The following is a 12,934-nucleotide window of genomic DNA, read 5'->3' on the forward strand; positions in this document are numbered from 1 at the left end:
TTTCTGGAGTGGAGTACAGTATTTGGGGGAGTACTTTACAACATAGCAAGTACAGGAATGTGGGCATCTGGGGCAGCTACAGGCATGGTGATAGGTAAAGGAGTGGAAAGTACTTTTAAAGGGGAGGCAGGGTCTGAAGTGTGAGGAGAGGGTGTAGAATAGTAAAAGAGGGAGCTGGAAAAGCAAGGTGCTAAAGATGTCTACTCCGCAAACTCTGCAGAGATTTGTCATGGTCAGGAGAAGTTATCATGGCAGCCTGGGCCTGATGAAGAAGAAAAGATGGAAAGTTAACTTCTCCAATTAGAGGAGATGTCAACTTGAGTCACTGGATTGAATTGTATTCTAGTACATTAGCCTATGTGCTAAGAGTAAATAGAATTTTTTTTCGGTCTCCTCTAAGTAGGCCCTAACAACGTTCAATTTGACAAGCTGTGGATAGCCATCATCAACAAGTTCTTGTGGAGGGTTCCATGGTGTAATGGTTAGCACTCTGGACTCTGAATCCAGCGATCCGAGTTCAAATCTCGGTGGGACCTATCTTTTTGAATTCTTGTGTTCTCTTACTTTCGTTAAATTGCTTGTTTTTACACAATACTCCACTCTTCATTGCGATTAGATTTCTATTGAGGTGCAAGCTATTGTATTTCACAATGAAAAAAAGACATAGCTATTTGCTTCGCATGTAACCAGCTCACAGAATACTGAAAATTGGAACGACAAGACGTGAAGTTAGAATCAGTATAGGAGACTCAAATGCTCCCAGGAGCCAAGGTGCCAAGCATAAGCTTGACAATGCCTCCCCGTTTTATTAAAGGGTAAACAGAGATAGACAACGCTGTGAACAGGATTTGAACCTGTGCAGGGAAACCCCATTGGATTTCAAGTCCAACGCCTTAACCACTCGGCCATCACAGCACATTTGTTCCAAAGATGCTGTCATGCTTGCTTCTAGCATGCTGATTGGTGAGTGGACAATCACCCTACCCCTATACAGACACTAGCCTTCAAGGAGCAAAAACCCCTTTCCTTGTGCAAGACCACACCGTTTTTTGCATTGGACAGTCAATATCTAGAGATTGGACAAACTTTAAAATGAAAGCCACATAAATATTACTTTCGTAAGTGGTACCAAGAGCCTCAGTTAATCTTCCTACGATAAGTGACAAAAGGTAAAGGAGGTCTTGCACCAGGTCTCAATTTACTAATCAATTAAAGTAACACTCAGCACAGACTCCAAACCCAAAAAATAACAACCAACAAAACCTAACATAATCTCCTTTTTTTATTTTCTTCTTTTATCTTATATCACAACTGTAGACCATGACAAATTAAATAGAAAATCGCTATATTCTTTTCTTGGGCTGCAGCCATGTTTTCTCCCCCTCTGATTCTAGTGCAGCTGAGCCAGGAAGTTAAGGCGGAGGGGGCTTGGTTTAGGCTACATAATTTACGTCTACCCAGTAAGAGTAGCCAATTTGTTGGAAGGAATCTCCTAGTTACCAATTGTATAAAATAAAAGCGCTAACAGTCCCAGCTATGGAACATACATAGCATTAGCAATAGTACATACATAGAACCTGCCATAATACCAATTAGTGTTTACGTAGCTAATTGGGGCTCGTTTAAAGCTTTACAGGGAAAGGCACTCAAGTTTTCCTAGACACCTATGTGGAGGCATTTAGAGGACACTATTACTGTCTTCATGCCACTAAGGGGACAAAATTACTGTGTAGGGCACACAATAGAAAGATTCATGTGTGGAAAACCTTCTGGGGCACTGTATAAAACTAATAATTTTGGAATAACTATAGTTAAGACACTATTATTTCTGGAGTGGAGTACAGTATTTGGGGGAGTACTTTACAACATAGCAAGTACAGGAATGTGGGCATCTGGGGCAGCTACAGGCAGGGTGATAGGTAAAGGAGTGGAAAGTACTTTTAAAGGGGAGGCAGGGTCTGAAGTGTGAGGAGAGGGTGTAGAATAGTAAAAGAGGGAGCTGGAAAAGCAAGGTGCTAAAGATGTCTACTCCGCAAACTCTGCAGAGATTTGTCATGGTCAGGAGAAGTTATCATGGCAGCCTGGGCCTGATGAAGAAGAAAAGATGGAAAGTTAACTTCTCCAATTAGAGGAGATGTCAACTTGAGTCACTGGATTGAATTGTATTCTAGTACATTAGCCTATGTGCTAAGAGTAAATAGAATTTTTTTTCGGTCTCCTCTAAGTAGGCCCTAACAACGTTCAATTTGACAAGCTGCGGATAGCCATCATCAACAAGTTCTTGTGGAGGGTTCCATGGTGTAATGGTTAGCACTCTGGACTCTGAATCCAGCGATCCGAGTTCAAATCTCGGTGGGACCTATCTTTTTGAATTCTTGTGTTCTCTTACTTTCGTTAAATTGCTTGTTTTTACACAATACTCCACTCTTCATTGCGATTAGATTTCTATTGAGGTGCAAGCTATTGTATTTCACAATGAAAAAAAGACATAGCTATTTGCCTCGCATGTAACCAGCTCACAGAATACTGAAAATTGGAACGACAAGACGTGAAGTTAGAATCAGTATAGGAGACTCATATGCTCCCAGGAGCCAAGGTGCCAAGCATAAGCTTGACAATGCCTCCCCGTTTTATTAAAGGGTAAACAGAAATAGACAACGCTGTGAACAGGATTTGAACCTGTGCAGGGAAACACCATTGGATTTCAAGTCCAATGCCTTAACCACTCGGCCATCACAGCACATTTGTTCCAAAGATGCTGTCATGCTTGCTTCTAGCATGCTGATTGGTGAGTGGACAATCACCCTACCCCTATACAGACACTAGCCTTCAAGGAGCAAAAACCCCTTTCCTTGTGCAAGACCACACCGTTTTTTGCATGGGTGTAGAATAGTAAAAGAGGGAGCTGGAAAAGCAAGGTGCTAAAGATGTCTACTCCGCAAACTCTGCAGAGATTTGTCATGGTCAGGAGAAGTTATCATGGCAGCCTGGGCCTGATGAAGAAGAAAAGATGGAAAGTTAACTTCTCCAATTAGAGGAGATGTCAACTTGAGTCACTGGATTGAATTGTATTCTAGTACATTAGCCTATGTGCTAAGAGTAAATAGAATTTTTTTTCGGTCTCCTCTAAGTAGGCCCTAACAACGTTCAATTTGACAAGCTGCGGATAGCCATCATCAACATGTTCTTGTGGAGGGTTCCATAGTGTAATCGTTAGCACTCTGGACTCTGAATCCAGCGATCCGAGTTCAAATCTCGGTAGGACCTATCTTTTTGAATTCTTGTGTTCTCTTACTTTCGTTAAATTGCTTGTTTTTACACAATACTCCACTCTTCATTGCGATTAGATTTCTATTGAGGTGCAAGCTATTGTATTTCACAATGAAAAAAAGACATAGCTATTTGCTTCGCATGTAACCAGCTCACAGAATACTGAAAATTGGAACGACAAGACGTGAAGTTAGAATCAGTATAGGAGACTCATATGCTCCCAGGAGCCAAGGTGCCAAGCATAAGCTTGACAATGCCTCCCGTTTTATTAAAGGGTAAACAGAGATAGACAACACTGTGAACAGGATTTGAACCTGTGCGGGGAAACCCTATTGGATTTCAAGTCCAACGCCTCAACCACTCGGCCATCACAGCACATTTGTTCCAAAGATGCTGTCATGCTTGCTTCTAGCATGCTGATTGGTGAGTGGACAATCACCCTACCCCTATACAGACACTAGCCTTCAAGGAGCAAAAACCCCTTTCCTTGTGCAAGACCACACCGTTTTTTGCATTGGACAGTCAATATCTAGAGATTGGACAAACTTTAAAATGAAAGCCACATAAATATTACTTTCGTAAGTGGTACCAAGAGCCTCAGTTAATCTTCCTACGATAAGTGACAAAAGGTAAAGGAGGTCTTGCACCAGGTCTCAATTTACTAATCAATTAAAGTAACACTCAGCACAGACTCCAAACCCAAAAAATAACAACCAACAAAACCTAACATAATCTCCTTTTTTTATTTTCTTCTTTTATCTTATATCACAACTGTAGACCATGACAAATTAAATAGAAAATCGCTATATTCTTTTCTTGGGCTGCAGCCATGTTTTCTCCCCCTCTGATTCTAGTGCAGCTGAGCCAGGAAGTTAAGGCGGAGGGGGCTTGGTTTAGGCTACATAATTTACGTCTACCCAGTAAGAGTAGCCAATTTGTTGGAAGGAATCTCCTAGTTACCAATTGTATAAAATAAAAGCGCTAACAGTCCCAGCTATGGAACATACATAGCATTAGCAATAGTACATACATAGAACCTGCCATAATACCAATTAGTGTTTACGTAGCTAATTGGGGCTCGTTTAAAGCTTTACAGGGAAAGGCACTCAAGTTTTCCTAGACACCTATGTGGAGGCATTTAGAGGACACTATTACTGTCTTCATGCCACTAAGGGGACAAAATTACTGTGTAGGGCACACAATGGAAAGATTCATGTGTGGAAAACCTTCTGGGGCACTGTATAAAACTAATACTTTTGGAGTAACTATAGTTAAGACACTACTATTTCTGGAGTGGAGTACAGTATTTGGGGGAGTACTTTACAACATAGCAAGTACAGGAATGTGGGCATCTGGGGCAGCTACAGGCATGGTGATAGGTAAAGGAGTGGAAAGTACTTTTAAAGGGGAGGCAGGGTCTGAAGTGTGAGGAGAGGGTGTAGAATAGTAAAAGAGGGAGCTGGAAAAGCAAGGTGCTAAAGATGTCTACTCCGCAAACTCTGCAGAGATTTGTCATGGTCAGGAGAAGTTATCATGGCAGCCTGGGCCTGATGAAGAAGAAAAGATGGAAAGTTAACTTCTCCAATTAGAGGAGATGTCAACTTGAGTCACTGGATTGAATTGTATTCTAGTACATTAGCCTATGTGCTAAGAGTAAATAGAATTTTTTTTCGGTCTCCTCTAAGTAGGCCCTAACAACGTTCAATTTGACAAGCTGTGGATAGCCATCATCAACAAGTTCTTGTGGAGGGTTCCATGGTGTAATGGTTAGCACTCTGGACTCTGAATCCAGCGATCCGAGTTCAAATCTCGGTGGGACCTATCTTTTTGAATTCTTGTGTTCTCTTACTTTCGTTAAATTGCTTGTTTTTACACAATACTCCACTCTTCATTGCGATTAGATTTCTATTGAGGTGCAAGCTATTGTATTTCACAATGAAAAAAAGACATAGCTATTTGCTTCGCATGTAACCAGCTCACAGAATACTGAAAATTGGAACGACAAGACGTGAAGTTAGAATCAGTATAGGAGACTCATATGCTCCCAGGAGCCAAGGTGCCAAGCATAAGCTTGACAATGCCTCCCCGTTTTATTAAAGGGTAAACAGAGATAGACAACGCTGTGAACAGGATTTGAACCTGTGCGGGGAAACCCCATTGGATTTCAAGTCCAACGCCTTAACCACTCGGCCAACACACCACATTTGTTCCAAAGATGCTGTCATGCTTGCTTCTAGCATGCTGATTGGTGAGTGGACAATCACCCTACCCCTATACAGACACTAGCCTTCAAGGAGCAAAAAACCCTTTCCTTGTGCAAGACCACACCGTTTTTTGCATTGGACAGTCAATATCTAGAGATTGGACAAACTTTAAAATGAAAGCCACATAAATATTACTTTCGTAAGTGGTACCAAGAGCCTCAGTTAATCTTCCTACGATAAGTGACAAAAGGTAAAGGAGGTCTTGCACCAGGTCTCAATTTACTAATCAATTAAAGTAACACTCAGCACAGACTCCAAACCCAAAAAATAACAATCCAACAAAACCTAACATAATCTCCTTTTTTTATTTTCTTCTTTTATCTTATATCACAACTGTAGACCATGACAAATTAAATAGAAAATCGCTATATTCTTTTCTTGGGCTGCAGCCATGTTTTCTCCCCCTCTGATTCTAGTGCAGCTGAGCCAGGAAGTTAAGGCGGAGGGGGCTTGGTTTAGGCTACATAATTTACGTCTACCCAGTAAGAGTAGCCAATTTGTTGGAAGGAATCTCCTAGTTACCAATTGTATAAAATAAAAGCGCTAACAGTCCCAGCTATGGAACATACATAGCATTAGCAATAGTACATACATAGAACCTGCCATAATACCAATTAGTGTTTACGTAGCTAATTGGGGCTCGTTTAAAGCTTTACAGGGAAAGGCACTCAAGTTTTCCTAGACACCTATGTGGAGGCATTTAGAGGACACTATTACTGTCTTCATGCCACTAAGGGGACAAAATTACTGTGTAGGGCACACAATAGAAAGATTCATGTGTGGAAAACCTTCTGGGGCACTGTATAAAACTAATACTTTTGGAGTAACTATAGTTAAGACACTATTATTTCTGGAGTGGAGTACAGTATTTGGGGGAGTACTTTACAACATAGCAAGTACAGGAATGTGGGCATCTGGGGCAGCTACAGGCAGGGTGATAGGTAAAGGAGTGGAAAGTACTTTTAAATGGGAGGCAGGGTCTGAAGTGTGAGGAGAGGGTGTAGAATAGTAAAAGAGGGAGCTGGAAAAGCAAGGTGCTAAAGATGTCTACTCCGCAAACTCTGCAGAGATTTGTCATGGTTTGGAGACGTTATCATGGCAGCCTGGGCCTGATGAAGAAGAAAAGATGGAAAGTTAACTTCTCCAATTAGAGGAGATGTCAACTTGAGTCACTGGATTGAATTGTATTCTAGTACATTAGCCTATGTGCTAAGAGTAAATAGAATTTTTTTTCGGTCTCCTCTAAGTAGGCCCTAACAACGTTCAATTTGACAAGCTGCGGATAGCCATCATCAACAAGTTCTTGTGGAGGGTTCCATGGTGTAATGGTTAGCACTCTGGACTCTGAATCCAGCGATCCGAGTTCAAATCTCGGTGGGACCTATCTTTTTGAATTCTTGTGTTCTCTTACTTTCGTTAAATTGCTTGTTTTTACACAATACTCCACTCTTCATTGCGATTAGATTTCTATTGAGGTGCAAGCTATTGTATTTCACAATGAAAAAAAGACATAGCTATTTGCTTCGCATGTAACCAGCTCACAGAATACTGAAAATTGGAACGACAAGACGTGAAGTTAGAATCAGTATAGGAGACTCATATGCTCCCAGGAGCCAAGGTGCCAAGCATAAGCTTGACAATGCCTCCCCGTTTTATTAAAGGGTAAACAGAGATAGACAACGCTGTGAACAGGATTTGAACCTGTGCGGGGAAACCCCATTGGATTTCAAGTCCAACGCCTTAACCACTCGGCCATCACAGCACATTTGTTCCAAAGATGCTGTCATGCTTGCTTCTAGCATGCTGATTGGTGAGTGGACAATCACCCTACCCCTATACAGACACTAGCCTTCAAGGAGCAAAAAACCCTTTCCTTGTGCAAGACCACACCGTTTTTTGCATTGGACAGTCAATATCTAGAGATTGGACAAACTTTAAAATGAAAGCCACATAAATATTACTTTCGTAAGTGGTACCAAGAGCCTCAGTTAATCTTCCTACGATAAGTGACAAAAGGTAAAGGAGGTCTTGCACCAGGTCTCAATTTACTAATCAATTAAAGTAACACTCAGCACAGACTCCAAACCCAAAAAATAACAACCAACAAAACCTAACATAATCTCCTTTTTTTATTTTCTTCTTTTATCTTATATCACAACTGTAGACCATGACAAATTAAATAGAAAATCGCTATATTCTTTTCTTGGGCTGCAGCCATGTTTTCTCCCCCTCTGATTCTAGTGCAGCTGAGCCAGGAAGTTAAGGCGGAGGGGGCTTGGTTTAGGCTACATAATTTACGTCTACCCAGTAAGAGTAGCCAATTTGTTGGAAGGAATCTCCTAGTTACTAATTGTATAGAATAAAAGCGCCAACAGTCCCAGCTATGGAACATACATAGCATTAGCAATAGTACATACATAGAACCTGCCATAATACCAATTAGTGTTTACGTAGCTAATTGGGGCTCGTTTAAAGCTTTACAGGGAAAGGCACTCAAGTTTTCCTAGACACCTATGTGGAGGCATTTAGAGGACACTATTACTGTCTTCATGCCACTAAGGGGACAAAATTACTGTGTAGGGCACACAATAGAAAGATTCATGTGTGGAAAACCTTCTGGGGCACTGTATAAAACTAATACTTTTGGAGTAACTATAGTTAAGACACTATTATTTCTGGAGTGGAGTACAGTATTTGGGGGAGTACTTTACAACATAGCAAGTACAGGAATGTGGGCATCTGGGGCAGCTACAGGCAGGGTGATAGGTAAAGGAGTGGAAAGTACTTTTAAAGGGGAGGCAGGGTCTGAAGTGTGAGGAGAGGGTGTAGAATAGTAAAAGAGGGAGCTGGAAAAGCAAGGTGCTAAAGATGTCTACTCCGCAAACTCTGCAGAGATTTGTCATGGTCAGGAGAAGTTATCATGGCAGCCTGGGCCTGATGAAGAAGAAAAGATGGAAAGTTAACTTCTCCAATTAGAGGAGATGTCAACTTGAGTCACTGGATTGAATTGTATTCTAGTACATTAGCCTATGTGCTAAGAGTAAATAGAATTTTTTTTCGGTCTCCTCTAAGTAGGCCCTAACAACGTTCAATTTGACAAGCTGTGGATAGCCATCATCAACAAGTTCTTGTGGAGGGTTCCATGGTGTAATGGTTAGCACTCTGGACTCTGAATCCAGCGATCCGAGTTCAAATCTCGGTGGGACCTATCTTTTTGAATTCTTGTGTTCTCTTACTTTCGTTAAATTGCTTGTTTTTACACAATACTCCACTCTTCATTGCGATTAGATTTCTATTGAGGTGCAAGCTATTGTATTTCACAATGAAAAAAAGACATAGCTATTTGCTTCGCATGTAACCAGCTCACAGAATACTGAAAATTGGAACGACAAGACGTGAAGTTAGAATCAGTATAGGAGACTCATATGCTCCCAGGAGCCAAGGTGCCAAGCATAAGCTTGACAATGCCTCCCCGTTTTATTAAAGGGTAAACAGAGATAGACAACGCTGTGAACAGGATTTGAACCTGTGCGGGGAAACCCCATTGGATTTCAAGTCCAACGCCTTAACCACTCGGCCAACACACCACATTTGTTCCAAAGATGCTGTCATGCTTGCTTCTAGCATGCTGATTGGTGAGTGGACAATCACCCTACCCCTATACAGACACTAGCCTTCAAGGAGCAAAAAACCCTTTCCTTGTGCAAGACCACACCGTTTTTTGCATTGGACAGTCAATATCTAGAGATTGGACAAACTTTAAAATGAAAGCCACATAAATATTACTTTCGTAAGTGGTACCAAGAGCCTCAGTTAATCTTCCTACGATAAGTGACAAAAGGTAAAGGAGGTCTTGCACCAGGTCTCAATTTACTAATCAATTAAAGTAACACTCAGCACAGACTCCAAACCCAAAAAATAACAATCCAACAAAACCTAACATAATCTCCTTTTTTTATTTTCTTCTTTTATCTTATATCACAACTGTAGACCATGACAAATTAAATAGAAAATCGCTATATTCTTTTCTTGGGCTGCAGCCATGTTTTCTCCCCCTCTGATTCTAGTGCAGCTGAGCCAGGAAGTTAAGGCGGAGGGGGCTTGGTTTAGGCTACATAATTTACGTCTACCCAGTAAGAGTAGCCAATTTGTTGGAAGGAATCTCCTAGTTACCAATTGTATAAAATAAAAGCGCTAACAGTCCCAGCTATGGAACATACATAGCATTAGCAATAGTACATACATAGAACCTGCCATAATACCAATTAGTGTTTACGTAGCTAATTGGGGCTCGTTTAAAGCTTTACAGGGAAAGGCACTCAAGTTTTCCTAGACACCTATGTGGAGGCATTTAGAGGACACTATTACTGTCTTCATGCCACTAAGGGGACAAAATTACTGTGTAGGGCACACAATAGAAAGATTCATGTGTGGAAAACCTTCTGGGGCACTGTATAAAACTAATACTTTTGGAATAACTATAGTTAAGACACTATTATTTCTGGAGTGGAGTACAGTATTTGGGGGAGTACTTTACAACATAGCAAGTACAGGAATGTGGGCATCTGGGGCAGCTACAGGCAGGGTGATAGGTAAAGGAGTGGAAAGTACTTTTAAATGGGAGGCAGGGTCTGAAGTGTGAGGAGAGGGTGTAGAATAGTAAAAGAGGGAGCTGGAAAAGCAAGGTGCTAAAGATGTCTACTCCGCAAACTCTGCAGAGATTTGTCATGGTTTGGAGACGTTATCATGGCAGCCTGGGCCTGATGAAGAAGAAAAGATGGAAAGTTAACTTCTCCAATTAGAGGAGATGTCAACTTGAGTCACTGGATTGAATTGTATTCTAGTACATTAGCCTATGTGCTAAGAGTAAATAGAATTTTTTTTCGGTCTCCTCTAAGTAGGCCCTAACAACGTTCAATTTGACAAGCTGCGGATAGCCATCATCAACAAGTTCTTGTGGAGGGTTCCATGGTGTAATGGTTAGCACTCTGGACTCTGAATCCAGCGATCCGAGTTCAAATCTCGGTGGGACCTATCTTTTTGAATTCTTGTGTTCTCTTACTTTCGTTAAATTGCTTGTTTTTACACAATACTCCACTCTTCATTGCGATTAGATTTTTATTGAGGTGCAAGCTATTGTATTTCACAATGAAAAAAAGACATAGCTATTTGCTTCGCATGTAACCAGCTCACAGAATACTGAAAATTGGAACGACAAGACGTGAAGTTAGAATCAGTATAGGAGACTCATATGCTCCCAGGAGCCAAGGTGCCAAGCATAAGCTTGACAATGCCTCCCCGTTTTATTAAAGGGTAAACAGAGATAGACAACGCTGTGAACAGGATTTGAACCTGTGCGGGGAAACCCCATTGGATTTCAAGTCCAACGCCTTAACCACTCGGCCAACACAGCACATTTGTTCCAAAGATGCTGTCATGCTTGCTTCTAGCATGCTGATTGGTGAGTGGACAATCACCCTACCCCTATACAGACACTAGCCTTCAAGGAGCAAAAAACCCTTTCCTTGTGCAAGACCACACCGTTTTTTGCATTGGACAGTCAATATCTAGAGATTGGACAAACTTTAAAATGAAAGCCACATAAATATTACTTTCGTAAGTGGTACCAAGAGCCTCAGTTAATCTTCCTACGATAAGTGACAAAAGGTAAAGGAGGTCTTGCACCAGGTCTCAATTTACTAATCAATTAAAGTAACACTCAGCACAGACTCCAAACCCAAAAAATAACAACCAACAAAACCTAACATAATCTCCTTTTTTTATTTTCTTCTTTTATCTTATATCACAACTGTAGACCATGACAAATTAAATAGAAAATCGCTATATTCTTTTCTTGGGCTGCAGCCATGTTTTCTCCCCCTCTGATTCTAGTGCAGCTGAGCCAGGAAGTTAAGGCGGAGGGGGCTTGGTTTAGGCTACATAATTTACGTCTACCCAGTAAGAGTAGCCAATTTGTTGGAAGGAATCTCCTAGTTACTAATTGTATAGAATAAAAGCGCCAACAGTCCCAGCTATGGAACATACATAGCATTAGCAATAGTACATACATAGAACCTGCCATAATACCAATTAGTGTTTACGTAGCTAATTGGGGCTCGTTTAAAGCTTTACAGGGAAAGGCACTCAAGTTTTCCTAGACACCTATGTGGAGGCATTTAGAGGACACTATTACTGTCTTCATGCCACTAAGGGGACAAAATTACTGTGTAGGGCACACAATAGAAAGATTCATGTGTGGAAAACCTTCTGGGGCACTGTATAAAACTAATACTTTTGGAGTAACTATAGTTAAGACACTATTATTTCTGGAGTGGAGTACAGTATTTGGGGGAGTACTTTACAACATAGCAAGTACAGGAATGTGGGCATCTGGGGCAGCTACAGGCAGGGTGATAGGTAAAGGAGTGGAAAGTACTTTTAAAGGGGAGGCAGGGTCTGAAGTGTGAGGAGAGGGTGTAGAATAGTAAAAGAGGGAGCTGGAAAAGCAAGGTGCTAAAGATGTCTACTCCGCAAACTCTGCAGAGATTTGTCATGGTCAGGAGAAGTTATCATGGCAGCCTGGGCCTGATGAAGAAGAAAAGATGGAAAGTTAACTTCTCCAATTAGAGGAGATGTCAACTTGAGTCACTGGATTGAATTGTATTCTAGTACATTAGCCTATGTGCTAAGAGTAAATAGAATTTTTTTTCGGTCTCCTCTAAGTAGGCCCTAACAACGTTCAATTTGACAAGCTGTGGATAGCCATCATCAACAAGTTCTTGTGGAGGGTTCCATGGTGTAATGGTTAGCACTCTGGACTCTGAATCCAGCGATCCGAGTTCAAATCTCGGTGGGACCTATCTTTTTGAATTCTTGTGTTCTCTTACTTTCATTAAATTGCTTGTTTTTACACAATACTCCACTCTTCATTGCGATTAGATTTCTATTGAGGTGCAAGCTATTGTATTTCACAATGAAAAAAAGACATAGCTATTTGCTTCGCATGTAACCAGCTCACAGAATACTGAAAATTGGAACGACAAGACGTGAAGTTAGAATCAGTATAGGAGACTCATATGCTCCCAGGAGCCAAGGTGCCAAGCATAAGCTTGACAATGCCTCCCCGTTTTATTAAAGGGTAAACAGAGATAGACAACGCTGTGAACAGGATTTGAACCTGTGCGGGGAAACCCCATTGGATTTCAAGTCCAACACCTTAACCACTCGGCCATCACAGCACATTTGTTCCAAAGATGCTGTCATGCTTGCTTCTAGCATGCTGATTGGTGAGTGGACAATCACCCTACCCCTATACAGACACTAGCCTTCAAGGAGCAAAAACCCCTTTCCTTGTGCAAGACCACACCGTTTTTTGCATTGGACAGTCAATATCTAGAGAT

General features: G+C 41.2%; 15 non-coding genes across 15 annotated transcripts; 7 read left to right on the forward strand and 8 right to left on the reverse strand.

The window, feature by feature from the left end:
- The first annotated feature begins 464 nt into the window (after nt 1-464).
- Nucleotides 465-536, forward strand: TRNAQ-CUG. Its single transcript has one exon. It is a non-coding gene; the product is annotated as a tRNA-Gln (tRNA).
- A 297-nt stretch (nt 537-833) lies between these two features.
- TRNAS-UGA lies at nt 834-915 on the reverse strand. The gene has a single exon. It is a non-coding gene; the product is annotated as a tRNA-Ser (tRNA).
- Nucleotides 916-2,289: 1,374 nt separating this feature from the next.
- TRNAQ-CUG lies at nt 2,290-2,361 on the forward strand. The gene has a single exon. It is a non-coding gene; the product is annotated as a tRNA-Gln (tRNA).
- Nucleotides 2,362-2,658: 297 nt separating this feature from the next.
- On the reverse strand, nt 2,659-2,740 carry TRNAS-UGA. The gene has a single exon. It is a non-coding gene; the product is annotated as a tRNA-Ser (tRNA).
- Nucleotides 2,741-3,563: 823 nt separating this feature from the next.
- Nucleotides 3,564-3,645, reverse strand: TRNAS-UGA. The gene has a single exon. It is a non-coding gene; the product is annotated as a tRNA-Ser (tRNA).
- A 1,374-nt stretch (nt 3,646-5,019) lies between these two features.
- TRNAQ-CUG lies at nt 5,020-5,091 on the forward strand. Its single transcript has one exon. It is a non-coding gene; the product is annotated as a tRNA-Gln (tRNA).
- Nucleotides 5,092-5,388: 297 nt separating this feature from the next.
- TRNAS-UGA lies at nt 5,389-5,470 on the reverse strand. Its single transcript has one exon. It is a non-coding gene; the product is annotated as a tRNA-Ser (tRNA).
- Nucleotides 5,471-6,845: 1,375 nt separating this feature from the next.
- On the forward strand, nt 6,846-6,917 carry TRNAQ-CUG. Its single transcript has one exon. It is a non-coding gene; the product is annotated as a tRNA-Gln (tRNA).
- Nucleotides 6,918-7,214: 297 nt separating this feature from the next.
- On the reverse strand, nt 7,215-7,296 carry TRNAS-UGA. Its single transcript has one exon. It is a non-coding gene; the product is annotated as a tRNA-Ser (tRNA).
- A 1,374-nt stretch (nt 7,297-8,670) lies between these two features.
- Nucleotides 8,671-8,742, forward strand: TRNAQ-CUG. The gene has a single exon. It is a non-coding gene; the product is annotated as a tRNA-Gln (tRNA).
- A 297-nt stretch (nt 8,743-9,039) lies between these two features.
- TRNAS-UGA lies at nt 9,040-9,121 on the reverse strand. Its single transcript has one exon. It is a non-coding gene; the product is annotated as a tRNA-Ser (tRNA).
- Nucleotides 9,122-10,496: 1,375 nt separating this feature from the next.
- Nucleotides 10,497-10,568, forward strand: TRNAQ-CUG. Its single transcript has one exon. It is a non-coding gene; the product is annotated as a tRNA-Gln (tRNA).
- Nucleotides 10,569-10,865: 297 nt separating this feature from the next.
- On the reverse strand, nt 10,866-10,947 carry TRNAS-UGA. The gene has a single exon. It is a non-coding gene; the product is annotated as a tRNA-Ser (tRNA).
- Nucleotides 10,948-12,321: 1,374 nt separating this feature from the next.
- TRNAQ-CUG lies at nt 12,322-12,393 on the forward strand. Its single transcript has one exon. It is a non-coding gene; the product is annotated as a tRNA-Gln (tRNA).
- A 297-nt stretch (nt 12,394-12,690) lies between these two features.
- On the reverse strand, nt 12,691-12,772 carry TRNAS-UGA. Its single transcript has one exon. It is a non-coding gene; the product is annotated as a tRNA-Ser (tRNA).
- Nucleotides 12,773-12,934: the final 162 nt, after the last annotated feature.

This window comes from Bufo bufo, chromosome 1, assembly GCF_905171765.1.
Source record: "Bufo bufo chromosome 1, aBufBuf1.1, whole genome shotgun sequence".
Classification (NCBI taxonomy): Eukaryota; Metazoa; Chordata; class Amphibia; order Anura; family Bufonidae; genus Bufo; species Bufo bufo.